Source organism: Dromaius novaehollandiae, chromosome 10 (assembly GCF_036370855.1).
Source record: "Dromaius novaehollandiae isolate bDroNov1 chromosome 10, bDroNov1.hap1, whole genome shotgun sequence".
NCBI classification, from domain to species: Eukaryota; Metazoa; Chordata; class Aves; order Casuariiformes; family Dromaiidae; genus Dromaius; species Dromaius novaehollandiae.
This window is the reverse complement of record NC_088107.1, coordinates 2,667,989-2,694,459: the sequence shown is the minus strand read 5'-3', so window position 1 is coordinate 2,694,459 and position 26,471 is coordinate 2,667,989. Positions and strand designations below refer to the sequence as shown.

The 26,471-nt window shown below is 43.3% G+C and overlaps 1 long non-coding RNA gene across 1 annotated transcript in view; it reads left to right on the top strand.

Moving 5' to 3' along the window:
• Positions 1-26,471, top strand: part of LOC135329416 (uncharacterized) — a 177,566-nt gene that overhangs the window by 26,585 nt on the left and 124,510 nt on the right. The window contains exons 2-4 of the long non-coding RNA XR_010390910.1: positions 23,118-23,295; positions 23,397-23,455; positions 24,463-24,592. This is a non-coding gene — a long non-coding RNA (uncharacterized LOC135329416). The remainder of the gene's footprint in view (positions 1-23,117; positions 23,296-23,396; positions 23,456-24,462; positions 24,593-26,471) is intronic.

Genomic DNA, 26,471 nt, shown 5'->3' with positions numbered 1-26,471 from the left:
GAGGAACAGCTCTGAGTCGTGCCGAGCCCAGCAGAGGTGGCAAAACCCCTTAGAGATGTTTGGGGTGTTCGTGGACGAGGGGAAGGAGAGCTCTGTTCACAACACAAACGCAGGTTCTGGTTGGGTTTTACTTAATTGAAGATGATTTGCTTATCTCTAGGACCAGATCTTATTAAAAGAAGGGTCAGTTACTCTCATCTGTCATTATTTTCTATGGAGTATTGAATTTACCACATTTTAAATAGCAAAACATCCCTGGCTTATTTTCAGCTTTCATTCTGTATTCTGTTTCCTATGGACATGTTCTCTGTGGCTGACTTAAGCTTTATTTGAAAAACACTGCCAGCTTCAAGGGTAAACTCTGTGTAGTATGAACACAATTAATTTAGTATGAATGTCACTTTGAGCTTTTTCCCAACATAATCTCTTTAAAGGTTAATCATAAAATGAAAGAATGTGCTCTGGGTTCTGACACGATGCCTGACAAATATTGTCAGTAGGCCACCACTAAAGAAACACAGGTGTGGTCTCGCTCGTAATGTCTCTAGAACAGTGTTGTATCTTTGCAGAAACAAAGATAAATTGAGAGCTTAACCCATTGGCTTCTTGGCATTTAAAAAAAATCATTTAACTTCCACTTGTTCTGGTTTTGCTCATCCATGATTCCCTGGGGGAGATCATGCTTCAGAGAGATGAAATACTTTTGATGTCTCTATGGAAAATGCAAACAACGTGTTACTTTTAATGATGCCTTAGACCTTCTGTTCTGTCGAGTTCAGCAGGATGCTCAGAAGCCTGGTATTTACATAGTAGGCTTTAAACAGGTTTGGACCCTGAAAATAAAAAAGTTTAAAGAGTTTAAATAATCTTATTGAAATGTGTTAATAATTTCTGGGATTCATCCTGCATTGTGTATCTGGACAAATCTCTAATTCAATGTTCTTGTTTAAGTGTAAGCTTAAGAAAAAGGAGTGGTTCTAAAATTTTTTTCGCTTTTGCTTCAAAGCCAAAGGAGACACATGTATCTGCTTCTCGTAACTGTTGACATCTTGATTTCTTTTTTTCCTTTCAAAGTGTCGTCTCCCCCTCCCCCCCAAGTTTTTCCTAATATAACTTGGCATTTCCTGCTTCAGTCTTAAAACCTACAATTAATAGATTCTAGTTTTGTTTTGTTTTGTTTATTTCCTGAGATAGGATTGTATAGAGGGAAATGGGATGTTTTATGGAAACATAGGAAATCTTTCCAGTCTCCGTCCCGGTCATGCGCACAGCTCCTACTACTAAATTAAGGAGTGATACTGTCTGCTTTGCGAGTGCCTGTTTCCTTCTCAGAGTGACGGCACCTCGGGAGCTGATACTCCAGTGTGGAGAACCTGCTGCATCGCTCTGATGATGCTTCTTGAACAGTTCATTAGAGGGATGAAAGAGTCAGGCCCCACCTGAGCTAAAATGCTCCTTTTTGTCAATGCAAGGTATGAATAGGTCTCTTAAACAGCAGCTGGTTTATTTGTTAAAATAATAATTGGTTTGTCCTTTTAGTTACCACTTTGGGATGTTCTCAACCCAACTGGTTGCCTAACCTTTCCCTGAACTCCCTGGTGGGAGAGGAAAGGAGGGCCAGAAGGGAGCAAGAAGGGCTCCTGAATTGGACAGGAACTTCTTGACAGCAGAGCAGTGTCCAGAGTTTCTTCTCTCCTTTCCCCAGTCTCCATCCCCACTCACCTAAGTCTCACTCGTGCTGACATGTCAAAACCTGAATCAACTGAGTACGAGACTGTGCACTGTGAGGGGCCACATATGCTCTACCTGAGGATGCTTGGCAGGGGGAAGCGATAGCCTGTTCTTTGTTTTTTCCACTGAAGAAAGTACCGATTGTATTTATGAAGCAAAATTAATCATAGTAGTTAAAAGCGCTCAGTGTTTTGAAGCTTGGTCCCTCCAATGCGCTGCTGAAAGCAAGTGTGATAGACAAGGAAGGCTACCTGCCGAAGGTTAGAGCTGCTCACCCTTTGGTCAACCACTCCTCTGTTAGAGGCCTAACTTCTGTAAGTCTTTCAGTTCTTAGACTTTCCACTTCTCAGTGAGGTGCTCCGGTTACCCCCATTTTACAGAGATGAAACTTAGCCATAAAGAGATGGAGACTTACCCTATATCTCATAGAAAGTCGGTGGCAGAGCAAGAAATGAAACCCAGGTTGCCAAAATCCTAAATTACAACCCTGACCTCTAGCCCTTCTTTTCCCTAACTGTGTTGTGACATCTCTTGGCTACCTGAACACACAAAATCCACACGGGAATGTTGTGGTTAATGCCACTGTTCAGTCCATTGACTTTCACCTAGAAATTCCTTTACTGAGATGTGCAGTCTGGGGCTGACATGAAAAACTGATTGAAGTATTTGAAAAAATGTGACAGTACTTTCCAGTTTCCTTTAATATCATTTCCATTTTCCAATGTTTGAAATCTGGATGGAGAAGAGGTAAAATTAGAATTTAGCTTTTTTGCAAGTCTGAGGGGAAAACCCCTCTTAGTGGTACGTATTCATTGAAGTCATGCTCTAAACTGGCCATTACGAGATTTCATTTGTCAGCACGTACTACAATCACTTGTTCTGGATCCCTTGGGCAGACAGCCTTTCGAATCAATATTAATTACGTACCGCTAGACAGTGGCTAATCTGAATGAAAGAAGAGGTTTCATTTACAATATGACTGATGGTTACTAGCTTCCCCATGAGTGTTTTATTATATTTTTGTTCTGTTTTATTCTGTTGAGAAATCTCCAATCACAGTATTGGAGGGCTAGTTGTCTTCTGCTTTGTCTGATACACAGTTTGTTTTATCAGCTTGTTTTGTATAAATACAACATTGAATTCAGAATTATTGGTGTCCTCGTAACTGAGGTTCTGTAAGATCCATCAGCAGAGAAGTTCGGCTCCAGCGTCTAATGCCTTTAGAGAGCTCACTCCTGGGTAACGTTTTTATTCTTTCTGGCAACTGGCCTGTGAACAACAGAGGAACCTGATGAAAATAGCTTTGAAATGTGTGCTTATTGCATTGTCTTCTGAAAACCACCTCATAAAAGTCTGCGTTTCTGGAAAGTGCTATGTAATAACTATGAGCAAGATGCTCTACTGGTATGCCTGAGGCTAGCAGGTTATTTCTCTTAAGTATAGGTGTGTCCTTTTTCTCTTTTCACTGCATGTGTAAGCAGAAAGATAGCAGTTTTATAGATGATGAATACCTGAGACTGTGGGTAATTGGTGACATTAAGGATATCTGTGAGATGCTGGATATACATTTGTTATTGTAAAATTACCGAGGTAGGTAGGAGTAAGAATCAAATTAATGTAGCTGTTAATGTGAAAGTGCTCACTGGATTGGAAAACAAGGTTGGAAGGTTTCTTAGGAGATCACCCAGCCTTGATTGCCTATGCCTACATCGCTCTCGACACTTGTTCATCCGACCCGTTCTAAAACCTCCAGTGGCAGCAGCTCACGGCTGGGTTTTGGTGGCTGTAGGCAAGAAGTTCCCTTTTTCTGGAGGAACTGAGATATGAAGGTTTGGAAGCAAAATGTGCTCTACAGACTTGCAGTGTGCCACATCTCAAACAGGCAGGTTTTTTTTGGTTTTTGTTTGCTTTTTTGGTATTTTAGCCCTGAAACTGTATAACCAAAAAATCAGAAGCCAGATTAGCGTCTGCACTAACAGATGCAAGCTGGTAAAATTAAAAAAAAATGGAACAGTAAGATGTTTCCATCTATGCTTCTGCTCAGTAGTAAAGAAAAGATTTTGTCAGTACCCCAATTCCATCATATGCTCTATGTTGGGGTGCAGCGTCCTCGCAGCCTTGTCTCTGTGCCGTTGGAGGTGCCGCTATTTAGAATTTTTCTAAAATGAGTAGTTCCAATATTTGCAAAGAACGAAGTGTTATTTGATCTGGGGAGAACATCGCTGATACCGCAGATTACCGCATCTGCGGCCACCGTGTTAGACCTGCCCTGTTGCTTCCGCTGACGCTGGAATGGACGTGAATTCTGCTCCTTCTTGTAGGTTACGATATCTATTCATCAGCATTCTTGGGTCTTCCTTCATCACTGTAACTCACTTGAGCCCCTTAGCCAGAAGAAAACTCTGTCAACTCTCTATGTAAACTGAGACATCGCTGCCGTGAATAGTGCTGGAATTCTATTTATTAAGTAAAGACTCTTGGATTTCGGGCTTTTCCTTTGGAACGGCAGCCGCGAAACACTAGCCTCCGCTGCCTGTCCCCAGAGAACGAAGGCTGTAGTGCAGCAGGCAGTGCAGGGTCAGGGGGCAATCTCATGATCGAGGTGGCCCAACCACAGCTGCGTATTGAAGGCACGCTTTTAAAAGCAGGGAGTGTCTTCATGGGGCTTAGCACAAAATCCTCTGTGCCAGTGAAGAAACATATGCTGAAGGAATTATAAGGAATGCACAATCCCAGTTGCTCTCCTGCTGTCATCACTATATGCTGTACCTTCATCCTTACTCTGTAGTTGTGCCTCTGCATCTGGTCCTGTTTTCTTGAATGGGGATCATTATGGATAACTGTTTTTCAAAATAATGAAAAACATATATTTTTGCTGGAAACTAAAAATAAATAAAGGTATGCACTGCCAGCCTGACTTACCTGAGACTGCTCAGCCTGACTGCTGCACTCACGTGTGACCTGCTGCACTTGAATCCCCTCCAACAAGAATATTTTAAAAAATTAATTTCAGTATTAGGTGAAAGTATGGCAGAAACTCACTTAAATCTTTAGGTCTATTTTCGGTTGTGAACTATAAATACTTTGGAAATCATGATGCCTATGACTGCAACTTGAACAGAGTTATAGAGAACTGGTTTTTTTTTCCCTTGCTTGTTTTGCCACATATGTCTATGGAAACAAGTCTTGTCTGTGTGAAAGTGACAGTTTCTTTACCATATATATTTATATTTCTCTGAAAATTCGGGAAAAAGAAAACAATACAGCAAACATTTTGAATGCCGTCATGAAATGCTTATCTTTTAATTCTCATTGCATTAGGAATATCCCTGGGAAAGCTGTGGGAGGGAGATTTTGAACACTCCAGACTTTTAAATTTAGGGAATTTAAGAATTAGGGAAGTCTGAAATTAAAAAAAAAAAAAAAAAAAGAGGGGGGGAATGGGCATCATCTGTAAGTAGGCATATCTAAACACAGTTGCAAGTTACTCATTAGCATGTATAACCCCCCTCTTTTAAAGTAATCTTTGTTATTATTTTGTGGTCTGCTTTCTCATATCTTATGGACCTTGTTTTAAAAACACAACAGGAGCACAATTAACTTCTTCTTCTTCTTCTTTTTTTTTTGAAAGGGCTGCTGTACAAATAAAGTTATGCATCCCCACTTGTGCAAGCACAGAACTAAATACAACTGAAAAATAAAAGCAATAAATAAACATGCACAGTCTGGGTTTCTAATTTTTGGGGGTTAAAAAAGTTTAAAGCAAACTAGGCAACACTCCAGCAAATGATTCCTGGTGATTTAAATTTAGGTGATCCTTCAGTTTATTAAGGCAGTGGGGGGGATGAGGAAACATTGTCGTAGGTTACCTGTTTATAAACTCTGCCTCCCGTTATTCCAGAAATAACTGAACTACACAATTCACATTAGCGCTATCAGAAGACAGATCATCTAAATCAAAGCTTAGGTCTGGAACTGTGTTTACTCTTTTAACTTAACAAACTTTTTCTGTGTTTCTGTTCAGACAACGATGCAAATAAGATAACAAAAAAAAAAAAGGATTTCTTAGTAGGCAGGATGTGAAATGAGATGCAGCATAGATCTCTTCCAGCACAATACTTTGTGTCCTGCTTTTGACCTTTGCTTGTGCAAATGACTTCCTGTGTTTGCAGACACAATCACTTAAAACTCCCCTTTGCCGTGCTGCGTACAGCTTATGCTTGGCTCTTCACAGTGGCCGAACATCTCCACAGTCTCTTAAGGTCAACCACCTCTGTAGTTGATGCTCTTTATAAGGTAATGGTAGAACCAAAGGCTTTGAGGTGTCTGGTTCGACCTGCTGCTGAATTGGGGGTTTGGACGGGTTGGCTCAGTGCAGCTGGGTTGCCAGTATTGCCGCTCCTCCCGAGCTGGATGCATTTCCTTGTGCTTTTCCACCCTTCTATATCCAGCTCTTGTCCTGTTCCGACTGCAGGCTTTGCAGCCAGAACCATCATTTGTAAAGAGCAGTTGTGACGCCTGATTTATGACCACGGAGGTACTGCGTATCATAATAATGAGGCCCAAGCCTCGCAGCTTTGAATGTGTTTGAGAACCCAAATAATGAGGCAATATAGCCATTGCGGGTGTCAGTTGGCAACATAAAAGTACAAACGGGACTTTGGTTTCTACATAGCCTGCTGCATACCCAGTCACTTAATTTGTACACTTGCTCATAGTCCGCCATGTGCAGACTTTGCAGGATATTTGCATTTGTTACATGTTAAAGCTCTGGCTTTTTTTGTGAATTCTTCCAGTAGAAAAGTATTCTACATTCCTCTGATATCTACACTCTAATTTATATTATATAAAAATCTGGATTTATTGGAAATGTCTTTTCTTATTTTTCAACTTTTTTCAAAGCATCTATTGGAGAAGATGCATTTGGCATGGTCGACTGTGATACCGTACAACTGTGTTTAACCAGCACTGCTTTCAAGAGAATAGTTTTCTCTAGAGAAGCACAGTTGCCTCTGGTAAAGATTTACTGTCTCTTTGGCACGGCACGACACAGGCCTGCAAACCCTCTGAGGTGGAGGCACTCTGAGGCCATAATACACAAGGACAGTTTTCTCCTGGTCTCTGGGACAATTCGTAATCTGGGCCAACACTTCGTTTTAGGGTTTGGCTTAGTTGTGGAAATGGAACTGCTCTCTAATTTATAATGCTGGCTGGTGACTTGGTTATTGGATACTTGCTGTGTGGACACATTGCTTTAGTTTAATTGGAGGCCGTCAGTAAAAACAAGCAGCAAGGAAACAACGTCTCGGGGTGAACCACCCAAATGCATGGTGGCTCTAGGGGACAACGGTGGCTTTGAGGTGTCTGGCTCAGGCTCAGGCTGGATTTGTAGAGCTGGTGGGGGTGGGCAGGAGTTTGAACAAAGGAGCTCTGGCTGCATTATAAGGGCCCAGAAGCTTGGAACTGTTTGAGAGAGCTGGGTTAGCCGAGGGGTCAGTTTGAGGGTTTTGGAGAAACTAATACCGCCTAGTCTACCCTAGAGGAGTGGTAGGACAAACAAGTAGGCTGCTGTGGACTGCTGCTTAGTTTGTTTGGGATTTTTGCTCTTTAAACAAAGCCTTTCTCATAACCTTGTTCCAACTGATTAAAAAACAAAACTTGTGTCTTGGGAAGAAGGATTGCTGTGCTTGCTGCTGTGCACAAAATGGGAAGAATTGCAGGTACCAAATTCTGGTGTACCTTTGGGGGAAACGGGGTTCACATGCAGAGCATAGTAGTCCAGAATGTGATCTGATGGTAGGAAAATCACATAATTTCCAAAGAAAAGATTCCAGGAAAGACTCCCCAGAGGGAATATGAATGGAATAATTCGGCAGCTAGTACGAAAGTGAACTGAAACAACCAGGCGGTGACTGAGGCCTAATAGGAAGAGGAGTGAATTTTTCCTAAACTGACATTTCACGCTGTTTCAAAGAGAGCCCTGGAGGCTTCCTTGCTCTCCCACTACTGACTCTCTAACTTATTAGACTGGGAACCTACTTTTAAACATTTGAGCAGTTCCATTGACTTCACTGGAATTTCTTTAGGTATTTATTAAGCATAAGCTTAATGGTACTCAGCCTTTGGATGATTAGTTTAAGTTATAACCTCTTAAATTTTTTTTTTTAGCTGTGCTTGTTGTAACAAAAGATTTTAACAGGATGGATAAAATGGATGAAACATCACCAGTAGACCAGAGAATAATCTTTTCAAAGTTCCTGTAAGAATTTATTTTAGATGAGAAATGAAAAAGATCTCTGTGAACAGTGGTCTGATGGGAGAAGTGGGAAGCTATCTGTCAAGTACGGTCTCCTGAGATGGGCCCGTTCTTGACCCTACATCTTCATTATCCGGCAGTGGCATGATATTTTGGCAATGTGACAGATCTTAAAAATGATTGTAGGTCTCTGCTGTACAAACCAGCATATGACCAGTAAGTCTTGTGAACCAGTTTCTTAAACCCTTGATTTAACACAGCAAAGGAGCACACAGATATGTCTAATATCAAATGAGATCTTAGTCAAGTTACTCTTCTCAGACGTTATTAGTGTGTTTTGTGGGGTTTTTTTTGTTTTTTTTTTTGTTAGGCATAGGTGCTGAAAAGCTTGTTCCAGCTAAGGAAGCCTTCTACTATGAGTATGTAGTGTCCGAGTGTCATGGGAAGCAGAAAGGCTTTGATATTTGGCCTTCCTAAAAGCTGCCCAACAGAACTGCCAAGCTTGATTCAGGGCCCTTTGGCAACTGTTTAGGTGGGTGCATGATTTACCCCCTTGCAGTGATACTAAAGCTGTAACCTATATCTACAAATTAAAGCTGAGGATTTATGAACCTTGGAATATTTTACCAGTGCCTCTGAACTGCCAAGTGTAACTATTCTGGGCTGTAACCCAAAGTACAGTTTACTGAAATTCCACTGCTTTAATGATGCTTTTTTTTTCCCCCTATAGAAAACAATGTGTAACATTCTACCATCCAAACAAAATTACATTCTGCATCTGGAATTTGTTGATGTTTCCTCTTGCTGCTTGTATACATTTTACTCAATGAAATGGTTAGTGAATGCCATCATATCCTGATCGTGGTTACTGTGGGTTGTTAGAGCTCTTGCATTACCGAAGACAACTTGGATGGTGAACTCCAGCCGGCCACTGTATGCAACGTTGTCCTGTCCTTTCTCTTACGAAGATTTGAGAAAGGAGATCACTCAGGTTAGAATCTGTCTTAGGGAGGAAGAAGTAAATATTTGTATGTACGTAGTTCAAGATCATCCACATTTTGTGTGCTTAGGTGAGCTTCTTGCTGCGCTCTCTGGGTCAGTGGTGGTGCTGGAGTCAGAATGGAAAAGCACTTAGACTTGACTTGATAGAGGTAGGACAAAAGGGTCGGTGGTGCTGCGGCTGCTAAACAGCAGAGGCTGGAGGAAGGTGCTATTGCCCCTTGCCTGTGCCCTGGGGAGACGGCCAGGCCTCCCCTGCTCCCCCGTCTCCCCAGCATGTGCCTGCCCTCCTGTGCCTACCTGGAGCAAATGGACTTTGTTCCCAGGCTAGGGAAAGAGCTCGTTCTGCAGGAGCATCGGTGCTCTCTCCGCAGCAGGGGCGGCTGCTCTCTGTTTCCAGATTTAGACATATGGTACTGTGTATCATGAATTCTTTCATCCCAGGATGATCTATAGCAACCGGGTAGGGCTAAGAGGAGATGCCTCTGGCAAGGATAGAGGCACCAAAGCCTTCAACACATCAGGAGATGTGTTGTAAAGAGTTCTCACGAGGCAACGGCAGGCTCTCAGAAACCGCAAAATGATCTCTGAAGCCAGTCTGTAGCTGAGGGCAGAGGTGATGCACAGACGTGGCCCCGGTCGAGTGCACAGACAGTCTAATTTTCTCTGGTTCCTGCCACGGTGGGCAGAGCAAGTGGATGTTTTCCAGATGTTTGGAGAGATGTATTTCTGAAATCATGTCGTAGGAAAACAAACTACCACATTTTCAGGACACTAATTTCAGGAAAGTGAAGGAGGATGGCATGCATTAGCAGTGTTTAATCATTCCCTCTCTCCGTTCTTTTATTCTGAGAAGCAGAAACTTGTGCAGATCAAGGAAGCCCCTCAGTACTAAAACCAAGTTTTCACATGTCATCTTCTGCTGATTTTTTTTTATCAGTTGGATTTAAATAGATTGTGCACAAGCACTCCTAATACGGCTTCTAGATGTCTCTACAGTTGGGAATGCCACAAAAATATAGCTGAATCAGGGTACGTGTGTGTATGTTTTTTGTTTATATTTTTTATTTTGTTTATTTTTATTGGCATCATCTCCAGCAGAAGACTCCCATGAGGGGGATGGTACTGAAGCAGTGCAGAAAGTGGAAGATCATTAGACAGCCACAGTTACAACAGTCTGGCTGAATCTTTGAGCAGCAGTTATGTGTTTAAACAGGTGAAAAAACAGGGGAGCAAAAGTGATTTGATGCAATTCCATGGAAATAACCATTTTGTCTGCTTGCATACATTATTGCAGACCTAAACTTTCTCCAGCTCAAAAGGACTCCACAGTCCACCTAGCTCCAGTGGAGATGAGCCTGGCCTTAGGTGGGATTATCTGTTGATCCTACGCTAAGGGCGTTTGCCCTGCAACACATTAAAGCCGTGTGACCATCAGCTGAAAAGGAGCGGTTCAGGGAGAGAGCGGAGCCTGAAACCAGCCCTTTGCAGGTCACAATGTATCATGAGAAGTAGGAATGGAAAGAAGAAAACCCAGCTGTTTCCTGCCTTTTACCTGTGCAGTTCTGTGGATTTCAGCGGTATGTGTCTTTCAGCATTTCACAATGAAGATCCCTTTCAGTCAGGGCTTTTCTGAATGTAATCTGGCAAATTTTAGCTACGTGCTTCTTGCCTGAGAGCTCAGGTTCGGAGCAAGTGGGCTTAGCTCCGTCTGTCATCAGGAAGCACTTTAACCTGAGGTGGAGATGCAGGCTCAGAAATCCCCCCAGGCTATGCTTGTTAGAGCAAGATGGTGAAAGGCCAGGCAGGCAGATTACAATGCACCGAATTAAAGCTGAAGGAATAAAGGCACCTTAAACTTCTACAGCACTGTGTTTTTGTGAAGCCTGAAGAGCATGACCTCCTAACTGCCTGCCCAGCGATGTACGTGGATTTGCTGGCCTTTTCTTCCACTGAGGCAAAGTTTAACCAGAGCTACCTGTCCAGGAGCAATGCCTTTAAGGAAGGATGGCAGGATTCATAGAAGCAATTCCAGAAAATAAAACCTACTTCAGCAGGGCAGTGCAGCTATGAAGGTCAACACTGGTCTGGCCTCCTAGTAAATTCCTCTATTCCGGTTGCCCTTGCTCTGGCGCTTTGCTGGATGGCACCATCCCCCTGATCCACCAGCATCTTTAACCTCACCCCGGCTCCATTCAGGGGAAACTGCTGATCTTGAAGCTCTTTTTCTTAACCTCTGTTGCTGTGACCTGTGGTTAGGGCTTTGCTTGTAAGTCTGAGGGCCTGGTAATGTCTGGAAGGGTAGGTGATGGACTCGATGAGAAGCTGTTTGGACACAGTAACCTGTTCACCTACATCAGCAACATCCAGAATAGAGCAAATGGTCAGCCTTGCGTGGATATATTTACCTACTCCCTGTGCAATTGTATCTTGCTATTAGAGAATACTCCTACATCATTTTTTTTTAATGATACCCTTGTAGCACACAAGCATTAAACAAGTACCAGACCACTGCCCTGGTGGGAAGGGAAAGGTCACTGGGAGAACCAGAAGCACAATTCCAGGGTAAGAACTGAGAAAGTCCAGTCCCTGCTCTCACAGGTCACTGTGTCCTCTCATCTTTGTTGTCAATTTATAAACATCCATTTTAAGGAACAGTAGCATTTTTGTTTGGTTTGTGTTCCTCCCATCCTACTGGAAGGCTGTGCCAGAACATTTCTGCTCCTTTTTTTAATTTCTAGGTGGCATTTATTAACGGCTGGCTTACATCTACTGCTTGTCATGCAAATGTTTTTGTTCCGATTAGATGGCTTTTTCTGCTGCTTGCCCTTCTGATTTATTTACACAGAGCCTTGTGTGTCCCCTCTCAAGCCCACCTGTGTTGCATCTAGAAGTTGCATCTCTGCAGTGCCCAGGGGAGCGGTGCAGAGACCTCTGAGCCGCTGACTCTGTGGGAAGTGGTTGGGTGGGCTTTGCAGTCGGGTTCAAAAGCTGTCCACGTTGCGGTGTTTCTTTAGCCTGAGCTCAATACCACGTGTCCGGAAGGATGACGGGTGTCTACCAGCTTGTTCAGGGGACAGCCAGCTTGGGTGAACTGATGAGGAAGAGGTTGAAGTTATGTGCTGACCCTCCTTCTTCCCTCTCTGCTTTGGCCAAGGTGCCTCAAAGCTTTGAAGCGACCGGTCACCCCTCTGGTCCTACCATTCTCACACCATAGGCTGCTACGGGCTTGAAGCAGGCATGTACGGTCATACTGAAACTGCTCGTTCAGCCCTTCAGCTTCGTGAAACCAGCTACTATTTGGTGCAGTGTAAAACATGGAAGTTATTAAAGTGAAATAACTTATCTTTCAGTTCTAAAAATTACTAACCATATGGGGAGATTTTGGGGATAATTCAGATGTATCAATTTAGCTGTTGCCAGGTACTGTCAAATTTAGCATTTTGGAGGACAGCACAGCAGTTCTTCTGTCCTGTCTCACATGGGAAGATTTGACATGTCCTGTACGAGCACTTGCCGCCGAGAACAGCGCGCACAGCAACAATTACATGTTAATGCAGGTTAATAGAAGTTCGTGTGTCTGAGTCTTGAAACGCTTAGCTCTGCTTTGCCGTGTTGCTTGACAGCTTTATTACTGCAGATGCTAGGAGAAGCCTGCTCAGTATGCTGCGCGCTATCGAAAGGTTTTTCTTTTTGGTCTTGAGAAGGCTTCTCGGTGATTCCTGGCTGCACAGTCTTTGCAAGCTATAATGCTATAGGCAGTGAGGTTCTCTTATGCATGGTTTATTTTTAAATAAAGGCAATCTGAGATAGAATGGGGTCATTTTTTAACTCTCTTTTTTTTTGCTTTAGCTTCTTCTGGTGAAACTGCAGATTTGACACTTGGGTTTTTTGTGCGTATATGGCAATTTCATTGAATTATTCAATTCAAAAAATTACCTCAATGGTATGAAGAGTTGAAATATTTCATTATAAAATTTCCAAAATGAAACTGCAATTTGAGGTGGCAACTTGTTTTGAATGTTTTTTTTTAATGTAATTTGCAAAGCAAAATGAAATGCTTCAGAAGAACCCAACACAAAAACTGTAATAGAGGCTGTTTTTTTCTTCAAGTGTAGCTTTACCATTAATTAAAAATTAGTTTTATGTGAACTTACTATATTTTTGTAACTCAGAATTACCAGCTAACAAGAAAAACTCGTTGTTCGCCCAGCAATGCTCCTGGTGAGGCTCTGGGCCTCCGCCAGCTGAGACTGGTCGCTTTGCAGAGTGGCCCATCCAAAAGCATGTGGACGGCTACAGATTTCTTGTGGCTGGAGCGAGCTCGCGGGGAAGCGTGTTCCCGTTGAGCTGCAGATTCACCGCCGGCAGCATCAGTGTGCTGAGCACTACACACAGAGGACGGATCCTCCCCTGGTGTAAATTGTCATCAGCCCGTTCAAGTCAACGGCTTGTCATCTGCGTTCACGGTCGGCTAGGGAAAGGGTGGACGTCACGGAGATCTCCGCGCCCCTTTTGGGAAGGTTGCAGGAGAGTTGCAGAAGTTTTACTGGCATTTCCTCCACGAGGCACAGGGGTTCCTCGCTGCCCACAGCTGTGTTAGTTTGAAGAATGCTCAATCTCTTTTTATTGTAATTTTTGAGGTTTGCTAATTCAGAGTGTTTTTAAGGATTTGGAGTAATAGTTTGCATTATGAACTGGCACCAGTTCATTTTAATTTCTCTTCTGTCTCAAATCTGACTGTTCCAACCTGCTTCCAGCGTGTTGCCCTCTGGAAGTGGAAATAGATGGGACACGCTGCTCCTCCTGCGAGAGGAGGGAGAGCCCCTGCCAGGGGCTGGGCTCCTCCGTGCAGTGCTGTCTGCCTGGCGGCAAGGAATGATCCCTGCCCAAAGGCTTCCCTTGCCTTCAACAAACCGCTTGCTCTGCACAAACACACGGTAGGCTGGAGCCAGTGGGACTTGAGCATGTGCCCAAGTTTTGCTCTGTCCTCTGAAAAGCCACCAGCTTAAGCGTATGCTCCGCTGCCGCACTGCAGCTTGCTGAGACGTGGTGAGGGGATCGGGCATCTCCATGCTCCACCGAAGCACACATTTGAGTTACGATTTGGGGAGCAAATTGGCTGCAGCCTTGTCAGCTCTCAGAGATGCCTGATGCAGCGTCCAGCTGCAAAGGGTGAGTCGGGCTGTGTGCGAGCGCTGCGACACCGTTGTCCGGTGCAGCGGGTGCGGAGGAGTCCCCGCGGCAGAGCAAAGCTGCCGGGAAGCCTGGCAAGGCGGTCGCACTGCCTGGGATCCCAGCTGGTCTACAGCAAGGACTAGACCTGCGTGTATTTGTTGGATACTTTTTGCCTTAATTTGCAAACTTGAAACTTGTTTTTGAAAATGATGCTGTCACTGTTTTGCAAAGGGTTTTTTTTTTAATCTGGGAATTTCCTGGAAAACTTTTTTTTTCCTTTTTCCCTTGATAAACTAAAGGGCTTAGCTTTTCACTGGAATTTGTCTCTTTTCCCAGCCCTCTTTGTCCTCTTCAGCTGCTCCTTTTGGTCTCCAGCAATATGAGCCGTGCACGGTGATGCCCACGCGGCTGATCCGCGGGCCCGTGCCGGGTGTCCTGCCAGCGGTGCCCACCGCTCCAGCCGCCTCTGCGGGCGCCGGGGCTCCTCGAACAAGCTGCTTCACAGACTGTGCTGAGGCATTTCTCTGTCCCACTGACTCTTTCACTTGCAAGATAGGGCAAACTGCTGGAGGGATCAATCCCATGGCTGATGTGACAACTCATCGATGTGACAACACTAGCTTTTTGAAATACAAGATATATTTGCCATTGCTGCAACATTAGGACTCTTCATCCCTGTTTCATGCCCACAGCCGTGTCCAAGTAGAAGCCAAAATAGTACATGCGTGTTATTAATTATCTGCAGCACTATTTTGCTCTTGAACTGTGTCATGAATCTAGGTGTAACTTTTTTGTTCTTTTACTACTCTGCTTGGATTTCGTCCCTAGAAGAAGAACAAAGAGTGTATGCTATGTATAACCAAAAAATACCTAACTGGAATAGGAAAATCATTAACTGAATACCAGTACGATTGGGATGTATAAAGACGTTATAGCTGTAAATGTATTTCTGGGTAACCAAGTTTCTGTTACCAGACAATGGGAATTGTTGGAGATCCCCGTGGGTGCCTCAGTTTTGGGCTGTATGGAACAAGATGGCTTGGAAGTTGTGTGTTCTCACCTTCTGAAAATTTTAAAATCCTTTAAGGCATCTAAGTGGAGCACCTGGTAACAGGCATTTGAAAACAAGCAGTTCCTGTAAAAACAGAGGGTTTGGTTTTACAAAATGGCTGGGCTGATCTAACGGAGAACTGCTGCTCAGGGGCATGGGATAAGCAGGCAGGAATGAAAGGCTTCAGAATCACCCATTAATTTTTATGCCTGATCTAGTTTCAAGGGACACTTGAGATTATTGTAATGCCAATGGGGAAAAACGCGTTGTTGCTTTGCACCAAGTACATGGGGAGTCCAGCTCCTAGGCGAGGCGGAGGAGGAGGAATTGTTCGAGCCAGGGACGATGCAGAAGCTTTTTCTGGATTCCTGCTCGCGCAGAGTTAAGGACCTCTGCGAGGCAGCGGCTCCTGCGGGGAGCTTCCGGCCGTGCCGAGGGGGGCGGCGGGCGGAAGGCGAGGGGGGAACAGGCTGTTCTACTGCTTTGTCTCTGTAGATCAAAAAAGTGCAGCATGACCTTAACTATATGAACTGGGCAGTTTCTACATCTTTTGCAAATTACAGAACTGGAAGTATCAAATCCTTCACGAATGCATCTCTCTCTCCAGATCTGATGAACTGAAGGGCTCTTTACGGAGAGGTGCTGAGTGCGTCTTCTCTGTCGAAGCCCAAGGTCTGCATGGGTCTCAGCTCTAGTCCAAATTCATCATAGCTTGGAATACATTTAGCAAATCTTTTAAAAATAACTCTCTGAACTTCTTGTTTTCTTTCTCTTCCAAAAGTGCAGGCATCGGTTCTTACTGAGATCAGGGTTGTAGCCAAATAAATATGATCTTTCTATACCATGAGCAAACCATGTTCCCAAAGATGGTAGCAGACTTTTCAAAATTAAAAACTTCTGGTTATTTTCTTTTTATTTATACTTGGATGTTGATAAATGCCTTGTTTGATTACTTTTCAGTGTTGTGTTTCTGGAATGAAAATAAAACACTGGCTTTTAACTCTGGCTTTTAATTCAGTATGCCTTTTTGAGCTTATGAGATGGCTGAGAGGATTTTTTACAGAGGGTGGATTGTTTTAAAGCCATTGTAAAGCCAAATGTTTAAAAGTTGACCGTTTTAACTTCCAATATTCTGCAGTAACTGGTGGAAAGCATGAATCTCCTTCTTAAGGGCTTCTTAAAAAAAGTCCTTTCTTGATGAAAAAGTTTTATGACAAAGTCTTGGCTAGCTGTCAGGACCCTGCACCAGACCCTGGTGGAAATATCCCTCATTGCGGGATCTCTCTGGCCTGTGAGGTTGCTTTTCATCTAGACTGACTTTTCTGGTGCTGAAAGGGAAGAGAAAATGTAGATGATGTGCTTGCCACAAATGTATGCAGAAGTGCGATTTAGGATTTGGATCTATTTTGATTAGTAGCAGTTTTATCTGGCTAAACCAAAGGGCATGGGAATAGATGTCAAAGTGAAATGTTCTGAATTTGTAGGAAATGCTCTGAAAACTGCTTGGATCTGAACATGGCTCTGAATTTTGGGAAGGTGTAAATCTGCATCTGAAACTCATGGCTGGCATTTTCCTTAAATACAGTAGGTTCTGTCCGTGTCCCCCATTTGAGCAATAGCAATGTTGATTAACCCGGATCCTAATCTGGCACCCAAATTTGTCTCTTTTCTTGACCAAAAAGTTGCTCTAAGCTCTTCTATGGATCTGGAGTTGTTCGTAAGTAACTTTCATCTATCACAAGGCCTGGGTCTACAGTTTTTTCAGCTTAGCTTTTTATGATCTGTACTTAGTAGTGGATTTGTTTTTTCCATAGAGTCATGCCTGCTTATTAGTAGATGCAACATTTTGCTTTTGCATGCTTGCAAATAATGTTTGAAGTGGATTTTTTTCTGAAATGAGATTTGCATGATCAGTTGTGTGAAAAATGCAGGTGTTTGCATCCCTGTTCTGCTTCTAGATCTTCCATCTGTCCTGAAAATAATGGATTTTATTTTTCAACAATTATTTTATAATTATTTGAAAAATTTGAAACATGGAATAAATTACCAATATATATCAGGTGTGATATGATTCATAATTTTTCCTATATGCTGAAAGGCTTAGAAACTTTTGAAAAACTTTGTCCAAAGTTTTAAACTGGTAATTAAAATGGCTAGCACTAGTTTACCGAAAGCTATTGTCTGAATCTGAAAGTTTATATTGCATATCTGCAGCTTCGTAGCTCTGAAATGCTTTCTGTTTTCTCTCCAGTTGGTTTCCTGTAGGGTGCTGAATTATTCTAGCTTTTATGGGTCATTGTTAAAAATTTCAGGAAGGGTCATTGTTAAAAATGTTTTCAGAACTTTGATAACCTGTTTATCAACTGATTCACATGTTTAATCAGTTAATAGGTTTTCCTTTTCAGTGCATGGGAATTTCTTTGTTTATCTTAACTGAGTAACTGTTTCTCCAGTGGAAAGAACTGTAGGTGACTGATAATCTTTTTAAATATGTGGAGTTTGCTGTTGTGATGCAAGTTACATGGCCAGATCCTGCACACTCTTACCTGAAAGTCTTTATTTATGTGGATTAGTCCATTGGAATAGAGTGTAAGGGCTTGTATGAGAATGAAAACCCCAAATGGTCTTGTAACATCTCCCTGGGGATGCAGAGCATGGGGCCATAGTGCCTAGGTAGTTTATGATATGGCTTTTAAAGGCCTTTGGGTATCTAAAAAAGATAAAGCTTGGTGGCTAGGTGCCAGCACCTGGTCAAGAATTTCTTAACAGGATACTTTCTCGCCAAAAAATGCCCCTGTGTCAAAATGCATGTGTTTAGCTTGAAAATGTGTTTCTAATGAATCCTCATATAAAAAAATGAAAAGGAATATCTGTATTCATTTGAAAAAGTGATACAGGAGATGCGTATGTTTAAAAGTTCTCCTGGAACAAATACTTCAGTTTGATTGCAACAAAGCTTTTCAGTTCTCTGGAGTAAAATGTTTTATGAAGCTTCAAAACTGAAAAAGCATGGAAGTGGCAAAATTAGACCGTATGTGTCAGAAACTGAAGAGGCTGTTTCCTCCCCAGCTCGAGCTATCCCATGACCACTGCAAGTCACACAGCAGTTTCTTTTGTTCGTCTTATGCACTTCACATTTCTTTGACCATTTGCAAGCTATCTTCAAAGTAGACTGTGTTGTCTGTTGAAATATTAAAAAAAAAAGTGCACAAATTAAATTTTGTAAGACTAAACCATCTCACGTTCAGTTTATTCTTAGACAGGAAATTGGAAATTCCTATGTTTCAGCTTGCAATTTTTTTTCTTGAAATGAGGGAGGAGATAGGAATTATCTAGCTCTTGTTCTTGCTGACTGGTTCTTGCACATTGACAGGTCTGTCTAGATGATCACAGTGATGTGAGCTTGCTTAGCCCCTATTCCAAAATAAGCAGAAAGCCCAAGCTAATATATATGGCCTCTTGGAGGCTCACATTTGCTTAGAAAAGACTGTGTAATTGCTCATTCACAAATTTGAAGGTCATAAATGGAACGTGGGCATTGAATGGCTTCTTCCCTCTCTATTACACTATGGCAGCATAGCTGCAAAAAATAAGAGTACATCTCGTGATTGTATCAAAAGTTTTATTATATTCCATGTTTTCTTTTTATCCTCTGAGTGACAGCAGTTGAGCTCTTTGACTTAGCTTTCATTTGAATTACTTGTACTTGGATAAAAATGTAGAGTCTAAAAGCTCAAAATTGCCAAGGCAATAAAAAGGTCTCATAAATAATATATTAACCTCCTGATTTTTCAGGTGTTATCATGATTTTTGAATGCTTACTACTGAACAGACTTCTGTCTGGTAAATCTGATTCCCTTAACAGGAATTCCTTTGCGCTGTTATCCAGACCCTGTTAACTGTGTTTCCTTGTAAGTGATCTCCATGGACTAGATGAGGAGAAAAGGGGCTTTCTGGAGAATACCTGACCCTGCTCTGTTAAGAGTGGTTGCCAGAGAGGATGGTGAAGAGCTTTTCCCTGCTTTTTATGCCTACTAAGAGATTTCTCCTGTGTTTCCTATCGTTGTGGCTAACTTCACAGAGGCAGAAGAGGGTGGGGAGGACCTTCTGGAGCTCTCTCGTATAACCTCCTGCTCAAAGCTGGGCTACCGCCAGCACTAGATCAGGTCAGCCGTGGCTTTGGCTGACTGCATCGTGAAAGCCTGCAGGGATGGAGATCCCCCACCTCTCTGGCGACCTATTCTAGGACTGCACCACCCTTCTGAAAAAGTTTTTCCAAATGCCCAATCTGAATCTCCCAAGATGTCATTGGTCCCTAATAAGAAGTTTGCCTCTGCTGTCAGTGTAACTCCCCTTCAGGTAGTTGTAGGCTGCTATTAGACAGCCCGTTGCTGGACCACCATCTCTCCACCAGACCAAACAAGCCCAGTTCCGAAAGCAGCTCTTGTTGGTCGCGTGCTCTAGGCTCCTGACCGTCTTGGTAGCTCCCTGCTGGACTCTGCAGTTTCTCAACATCCCTCGTGAGCTGGGAGACCCAAAACTGGGTACAGTATCCCTGGCCTCACCAGGATCAAGTAGAGAGGGGTAAGCACAAGCCTTCATCTGAGGGCCATGCTTCTCCTGAGGTAGCCCACTATGCCCTGTGCCTTATGTGCAGTCAGAGCACACTGTTGGCTCACGCTCAACTTGCAGATAGACTTTTCTGTCATTTCCAGTGCAATAAGGCCAGTCTGCTCCTATGTTTATAAACAAACTTTAGGTCAAGCAGAATTGTAAACTTTATTTTGCCTTTTTAAAATAAATTCAGTGATGTTGTTTGCTTTATACGTGCAGAGCAACTTGGAATGAAACAATGCAGAATAATAAAGCTGCAAAATTTAAGCTTACGTAACATTTATCTGTCTTGAGATTGCAGATATTTACAGAATTTTGCAACGCTTGGTTCAGTTTGTAACAGAAACATGCTCATTCAATAGCAGCAGCTTCTGGGAACTGGCATCGTATCTGCACATACGATGCTAACAAAGAGTTAGCAGCTTGTTTTATGCAGTCTGCTTTCTTTCTAGATACGTGCGTTCCAGTTGTTGCATGAAGAAAATGTGTGTAGATGAATACAAGGCAGAAGTAAAAACCTGGTTTGCATCGGAAATGCAGACACTGGAGTTTCATTGGAACGCCTCTGACCGAGGAGGACAAAAACATGTTGGTAGAAAGTCAGCCTCTCTCGAAAGACGTGGATTCACGCGTCGTGGCTCACATCTACACTGCAGAGACCTTTCTCAACTCCTCCTGTGAGCAGCACGGAGGTGAACAGGGGTGCGTTCTGTCCCGTGGGGAGACCCCGGGGGCTGCTCATGGAGAGGTGTAGCTGGAAAACGCAGCAGAGCATGGCTGTGTACCATGCATGGCTTCAGTGGCTGCTCTTTGCAGGGCTGTGCTTGTCTTGCAGGTGGGGTGCAGATTTGGGGGGGGGATGCTTTCCCCTTGCACCCAGCCTGGCAGCCCGCGGCTGCCGTGCCCAGCACAGGGCTGCCCAGAGGACCGTGCAAGCAGGGTGAAGACAAGGTAATGCAAGGCAGGAGAGCCAGTGTGCTGAAGTGGAAAAGGGTAAGCAAGGAGAGAGGAAAAGGACTGTTCTTTGGGGATAACTTCCAATCTAAATATAATTGGTTTGGTTTCCATTATTTTTATGAAATATATTTTATTTGATCAAGTGAAAGTTCCTGAGACTTGAGCAGGTGCCAGCCTCCAAGAAGCATTGCTCCGTGTTTACCTCTCTGCAGTAGAGAGCTCCTAAAAAACACGTTTTCTTCATTGTCTCCTCCTGAGATAACACGTGGCCATTAAATCTGTGAAGTATTTCACTTGCTGCATGCAGAATCCCCCTGCCCTCTCCAAGCCTGACGCTCCATGACAGCAAAGGCGTAAAATAATTGTAATTGTGTATACTGGAAAACACTGGCACTAGAACTGCTTACAGGGGTTTATACATATATTTTTTAAAAAAACAAAAATCACTTATTTTACCAATGTGGCAGTGAAATACAATGAGGATATGAGTAATGTGTTGTTTAGCTTTGAAACGTGTTTTTTCTTGTCAATTTTCTGTTCTCTTCTAAAATAAAATCCTGTTTGTTGGGGAGTCAGAAGCAGATAAGATCTTCCAATTTGTTACTGAAGCTATTTGAAATTTTAAAACCAATTCATTAGACACAATGTAAGTTCAGAGAATAGGCAATTATTAGGATTTCAACAGCAAATAATGTGGCACATGAAACATTAGACTTATTTCCTTCTTGTTTAAACCATTGTAATGCATTTCACCCCAGCTAAATGTGCTCTTGAGCTTTTATGTCAAAGTGAATCATGATCTAATGCTCACCAGGTTATATCTAAATGCTGCAGTGTTTCCCTTCTAATCCTGGTTCTTGCTAATGTGATGATATTATTTGTCTAGTCAGTTATGTGCAAGTGTGAATGAGACGATGCAATTTATATATATGTGTGTATGTATGCAAACACCCGTGGAAGTATTGCCCAAGGAAACTGTGCATCTGTTGTACTCAGTAAAGCTTGCAGTAATTGCTGCCTTTCCTTTTACAGACACATAAAGAAAAAGCTAAGCTGATAATTAGGTGAAAAAGCATAATAAGATCCATGTCCATAAGGCCAGCGTGGCCCAGAAGACTTTCATTTGTGCGGATTTCTGGTGCAAACGTTGCCGGTCCCGGCTCCTCCGCTGGCGGCCGGGCCGGATCCGGGCCCGCGGGCGCAGTGCGGCGGGCGCTGAGCGGAGGCGACAGGCCCTGGGGCTGCCGGGGCCGGGGCCACCTGCACCGCCGCGTTGTTAGGACATGTCACGTCAAAGCTCTTGTGGCGCGGGGGCCGGCAGGCCCAATTAGCGGGCCCGAAAGCCCCTCTCCAGCCAGCCGTCACTAACGCCCCAGATAAAATTTGACATCTTTCCCCCCGCCGCCTTCCGCCGAACTCTAATTAATTCAAATGGTTTTACTGAGGGACCGTGGCACTGCGGAAAGGCAGAGGGCCTTGCCGGGGTAATCAGCTTAAACGCCGGTCCCTTTCCTGCCCTCGTTGCTCCAGACTTCTCATTTGGGAGACACAAATACTGTTTTAATTTGTAAATCCTTTTTTTTTTTTAATCTCCAGTTTCCTTCAGTTTTTCTGATGTGTCTTGTACAAGATGCTGTTTCAAAGAGCAGGATGGTAAAGCGGGATGCAGACAGGGACTTTTGAGTTCACTGTTAGTTGCCTTTATTGGAAAGAAGGAGTAATGAGGGGTTTCACATGGATAAGGTACATCTTCTCTGATGGTCAGAAGCTGGTGATAATTAGGAAGAAATCCACAGTTAAATTCTTCGTACTTCTTAAACGCTGTTGCCTAAATAAGCCTTTTGCTTCCCCTGCTGCAGCAGCAGATCGATGCTTTCCGATTTAAAAAAGCAACAGCTTGTAGCATGCATCTGTGTGAGTATATTCAGCTGAAGTCATGCCAAGTCCGTGTCAGTTGTCAGATAAGCTCGGGAACAAATACCCATCTTACCCGACCATGTAAGGACCGAAGTTATCGCAGAAGGAGCTGCGAGTTCGCTGTGTGTAGAGCTTGGCTCCTGCCAGGGTCGAATTCCTCCCTGTCAGTGCTCAGAGAGTCGCCACCGAGTTGAATGGGACTTTCCAGGGTCGGGGCCCTAGGCCATTGCTCAGGTGAAGGACTTGAGTGTGTTTAATTTTAGGAGTGCAAGTAATCCTTGGAAACATTCATAGGCTTCAAATTAAGCATGCATACAATTTCTTTCTTTCTTTAAGGATTAATGGTCCATCAGGAAATTTTTGTCCATCGTATCCACTTTCTAAACTGATGGGGAAATTTTGTTTTCTATCCAGAGAGCTTGGGATGCAGTGATATATCCCGCAGAAGGCCCAGAAGACGAGCTGCCTTCCAGCCAGGATCGCTTGCCGTTGCTGATGCAGCCTGCTTTGGGAGCAGCTATCTGGTGACCTCCATGGATGGCAGCCTACAGCGAAAACCTGGGTGGACCTGCAGCGATACGGCACCACGAAGGTGAGTCTAACGTCCTGTTGTCCGCTGGCATGCTGCCCTCAGCAGTTCCCTCCCAAGCATTTTAGGAATCTGTCTAAAATTGTTGTGTGTTTTTATATTAGGGATTGGAAATGACACTGTGCAGCCTCCAGGAAAAACTTACGCGGACTTCTAGATGCAGGTATGTGGCACGTTCAAGGAGTTAAAGCCCAAATCAGAAGCCATTAAAGCCCAAGTTGAGAACCACATGGCTGTTTTGGGATTTGGAGCCGATGGTTGGAGCTTGCAGGGTATGTGTGCACCTGCACACAGCGTGTGTTTGGCAGTCTGTATTCTCACCTCTCCCTTCCAAAGCTGGCTGAAAACTCCTGCAAGTGTTTGGAAGTTCCTCTGATGTTAATGAAGATGTAGTCTGTAGGAGGACCCAGCTTTTTATCCCACTATTATACAGGTCAATCTTTGCTTTAAAAGGAAGGGGCTGCGTGCAAATTAATCATACTAGTTGATTGGAAATTGCATTGGAGTCCAAATCCAGGGTTTTCCTACATGTTTAGTACTCATGACTTCCAGGCTCAGCTCAGCTCAGCTCCCACAGAGGTACTAAAATAAATTGACAGATATTTGCAAGAACAGGGCATGCAGCACTTCCAAAACCATGCTTAGGTAGCTAAATGGGAGCCAAGCTTTCTTAACAAACATGTTAAGCAGTAATGGTTAAAAAGTTATGTTCTCCAAGCGGGGGGTGGGGGGGAGGGGGGAATATTCTCCACCTCATGCAGCAGTCAAAGCCTGTATTCACGTCCATCTAGCCCAAACAGAAATGGATAATACCACAGGAGAGGCATATGCAAGGCTGTTTGGTAACTGAACACTGACTTTTTAAAACTCTATTGTTGTCAGTTTACAAATTTGCTAGCATTTCTTTTTTAAAATGTCACACTACTGTGCTGCTGTTTCTCCCATGCTGTTTTTTGTAGCAATGTTTAAAGGTGAATCAGGAACTTTATAGTTTTTATATATATAGTATATATACACATCTATATTTATATAAAAATCTGGGTGGTGGCAGGGAGAAACTTACTCTCTCTGCCCCATCTTTTGTTTTGATCTAGTTCCTATGGCAATATGAAGATCAATTTTGACAGAATAAAACGCTACAAATTACTTTGTCACATTACCTCATTACAGGAGGCTGGCACTTTGGATTGCAGCATTACTGAAATGAAAAGCGTGAACGCTACAGGAATTTCTGCTGCATGGAAAAATGTTATTTTTGGATTCTTCAGGAAGGCGTGCCCATAAAACCACTGGTTCCCTGGTGAGTGACTAGTCACTGAGACTAGGAGAACTTTCGTCTTAATTTTTGGTTGTGGTAGATGATGTCATCGTTGGACATACATTTACATTAAGCTGCAATTGGCATCTCAGCTACAAAGGGCTTCATGTTTTCCTGTTAAACATTTAGGTAACTGATTTCTTACAGCAAGACTGGTGGAATGAGTGGGTTTTTTCTTCTCCCTTTTTTGGGTCCTCTACTGTTTGTGTTTCTTTGCAGTAATATTACTAGCGTTGCCCTCCTAATTTGCCCTCCCTGATGGGACAGGAACTATTGCACTATGCTTTACAGTCTCTAACCTGGTGTACGCTGGCAACCAGATGCCCTTTCATTCTCGAGCAGTGAATGCCATGCTTTTAGGACATTGCTCCCGCTTGCAACGGGACGTCTCAGTGTCCGGGCTGAGCTGCGTGGAGATGACCATGAAATCCCTAGTTGCCATGGGTTTCTTTTTCGTATGGATGTAACTTGTATATGTTTACTTGCAGATGTGTGCCTTGTTTGAAGTTTTGCAGTTTGAGTCGGGGAAGTTTCTCGTGCTCTAGCTGCTGTAGAACATGATTGCTGTGTTACTAAAAGATACCTTTAGTACTAGCTTTGGTTTAGAAAATCGTGTAGACTTGGGCATAATTTGCATACAAGGAGACGATCTGTGTGATTTGGCAAATAGTTTGATCATTCTGTTTTTCTTCTAGTATTCTTCTTTTCTTCTAATATTACTCTTGCTATATCTAGCCTAGAGTTGTAGATTGCAGTAGAGATACAAATCCAAAACAAACATTTTGTAGAGTTTGTGTGGAGTAGAGCCCCAATTTCCATTTCAGTGCTTGCTCTCATCCTATTTGTTAAAGTCAAGTGGTCCCATGTGTGAGTAGCATGACTGCCAGAAGCGCTCTCTAGCCATCTGCTTTTTTTGGTAAGTCTTTGATTATTTCTTTGTCCACTTTTCTGTCCAGAATTAGAACTGGCAACTCAATTGGCTGGTTAATGCTGCATTTTTTATAATTTAACATTTCCAGCTTATGGCTAGGAAATGGCAGCAAGGTAATAAAAAGCACAAGAAATAAACTTTCTTACTGAAGTCCAACTGCAACACGGTGGAGCTTTTGTACCATGTTATTCCAGTCTTTCAAGAGTAGCAAGCAAATTGAATAGGAAAGGTTTTACTGTTTGTGGATGATGTTGTACTGAGGGAAGAGACACAGCAGCCTGCATTAGCTTGATGAGCTGTCTGGGAAGCGTGGTGAAGAACTGCCAGGTGCTGATAGACACCTACCATGGACCTGGACTTGGAAGCGAGCACTGCAGTTAAACCTGAACCAAGCCACACAGCCGAGGAACAAAAGTTAATGAGTAGGGGAGGCTTCAATAGCTTCTGAAGATGGAGGTCTCTCAAATCACACCTAGAAAAAATGGATTATCCACATAGGGCTGCTGAAGGAGACTGCACTGTTTGTGACTGTACAGAAAACTGGTCCAAAACCCTGTGGGAGAGGCTCTGCTCTGTATCCTACAACTGGATGGTGCCCGCGGCCAGATTGCCTCAACCGAGGCTCAACTAGAGTTGCTGGGATTCCTTGCTGTGTATTTAAGGGCTGAAGCCTGGTCCTGCACTGTTACTGGAGGAAGAAGAGAGGGGTCAGGGTGAGAGCACACATTGAGAGATGCTGCATTACATCCAGGTGAAATCGCAGGTGTCCTAGTTTTATGTCTTGGTGCAAAAATAGAAAGCCTAGCTTTCCTGCAGCTGTGTCTGGCAAATGTTATACCACGTTTGCTTGCTGTGCTGGTCTCTGATGCTCAGCAAGGCTCAGGTTGGCCGCTCTACCTGGTTCAGGTTATGAGAAGGAGCCACTGAATC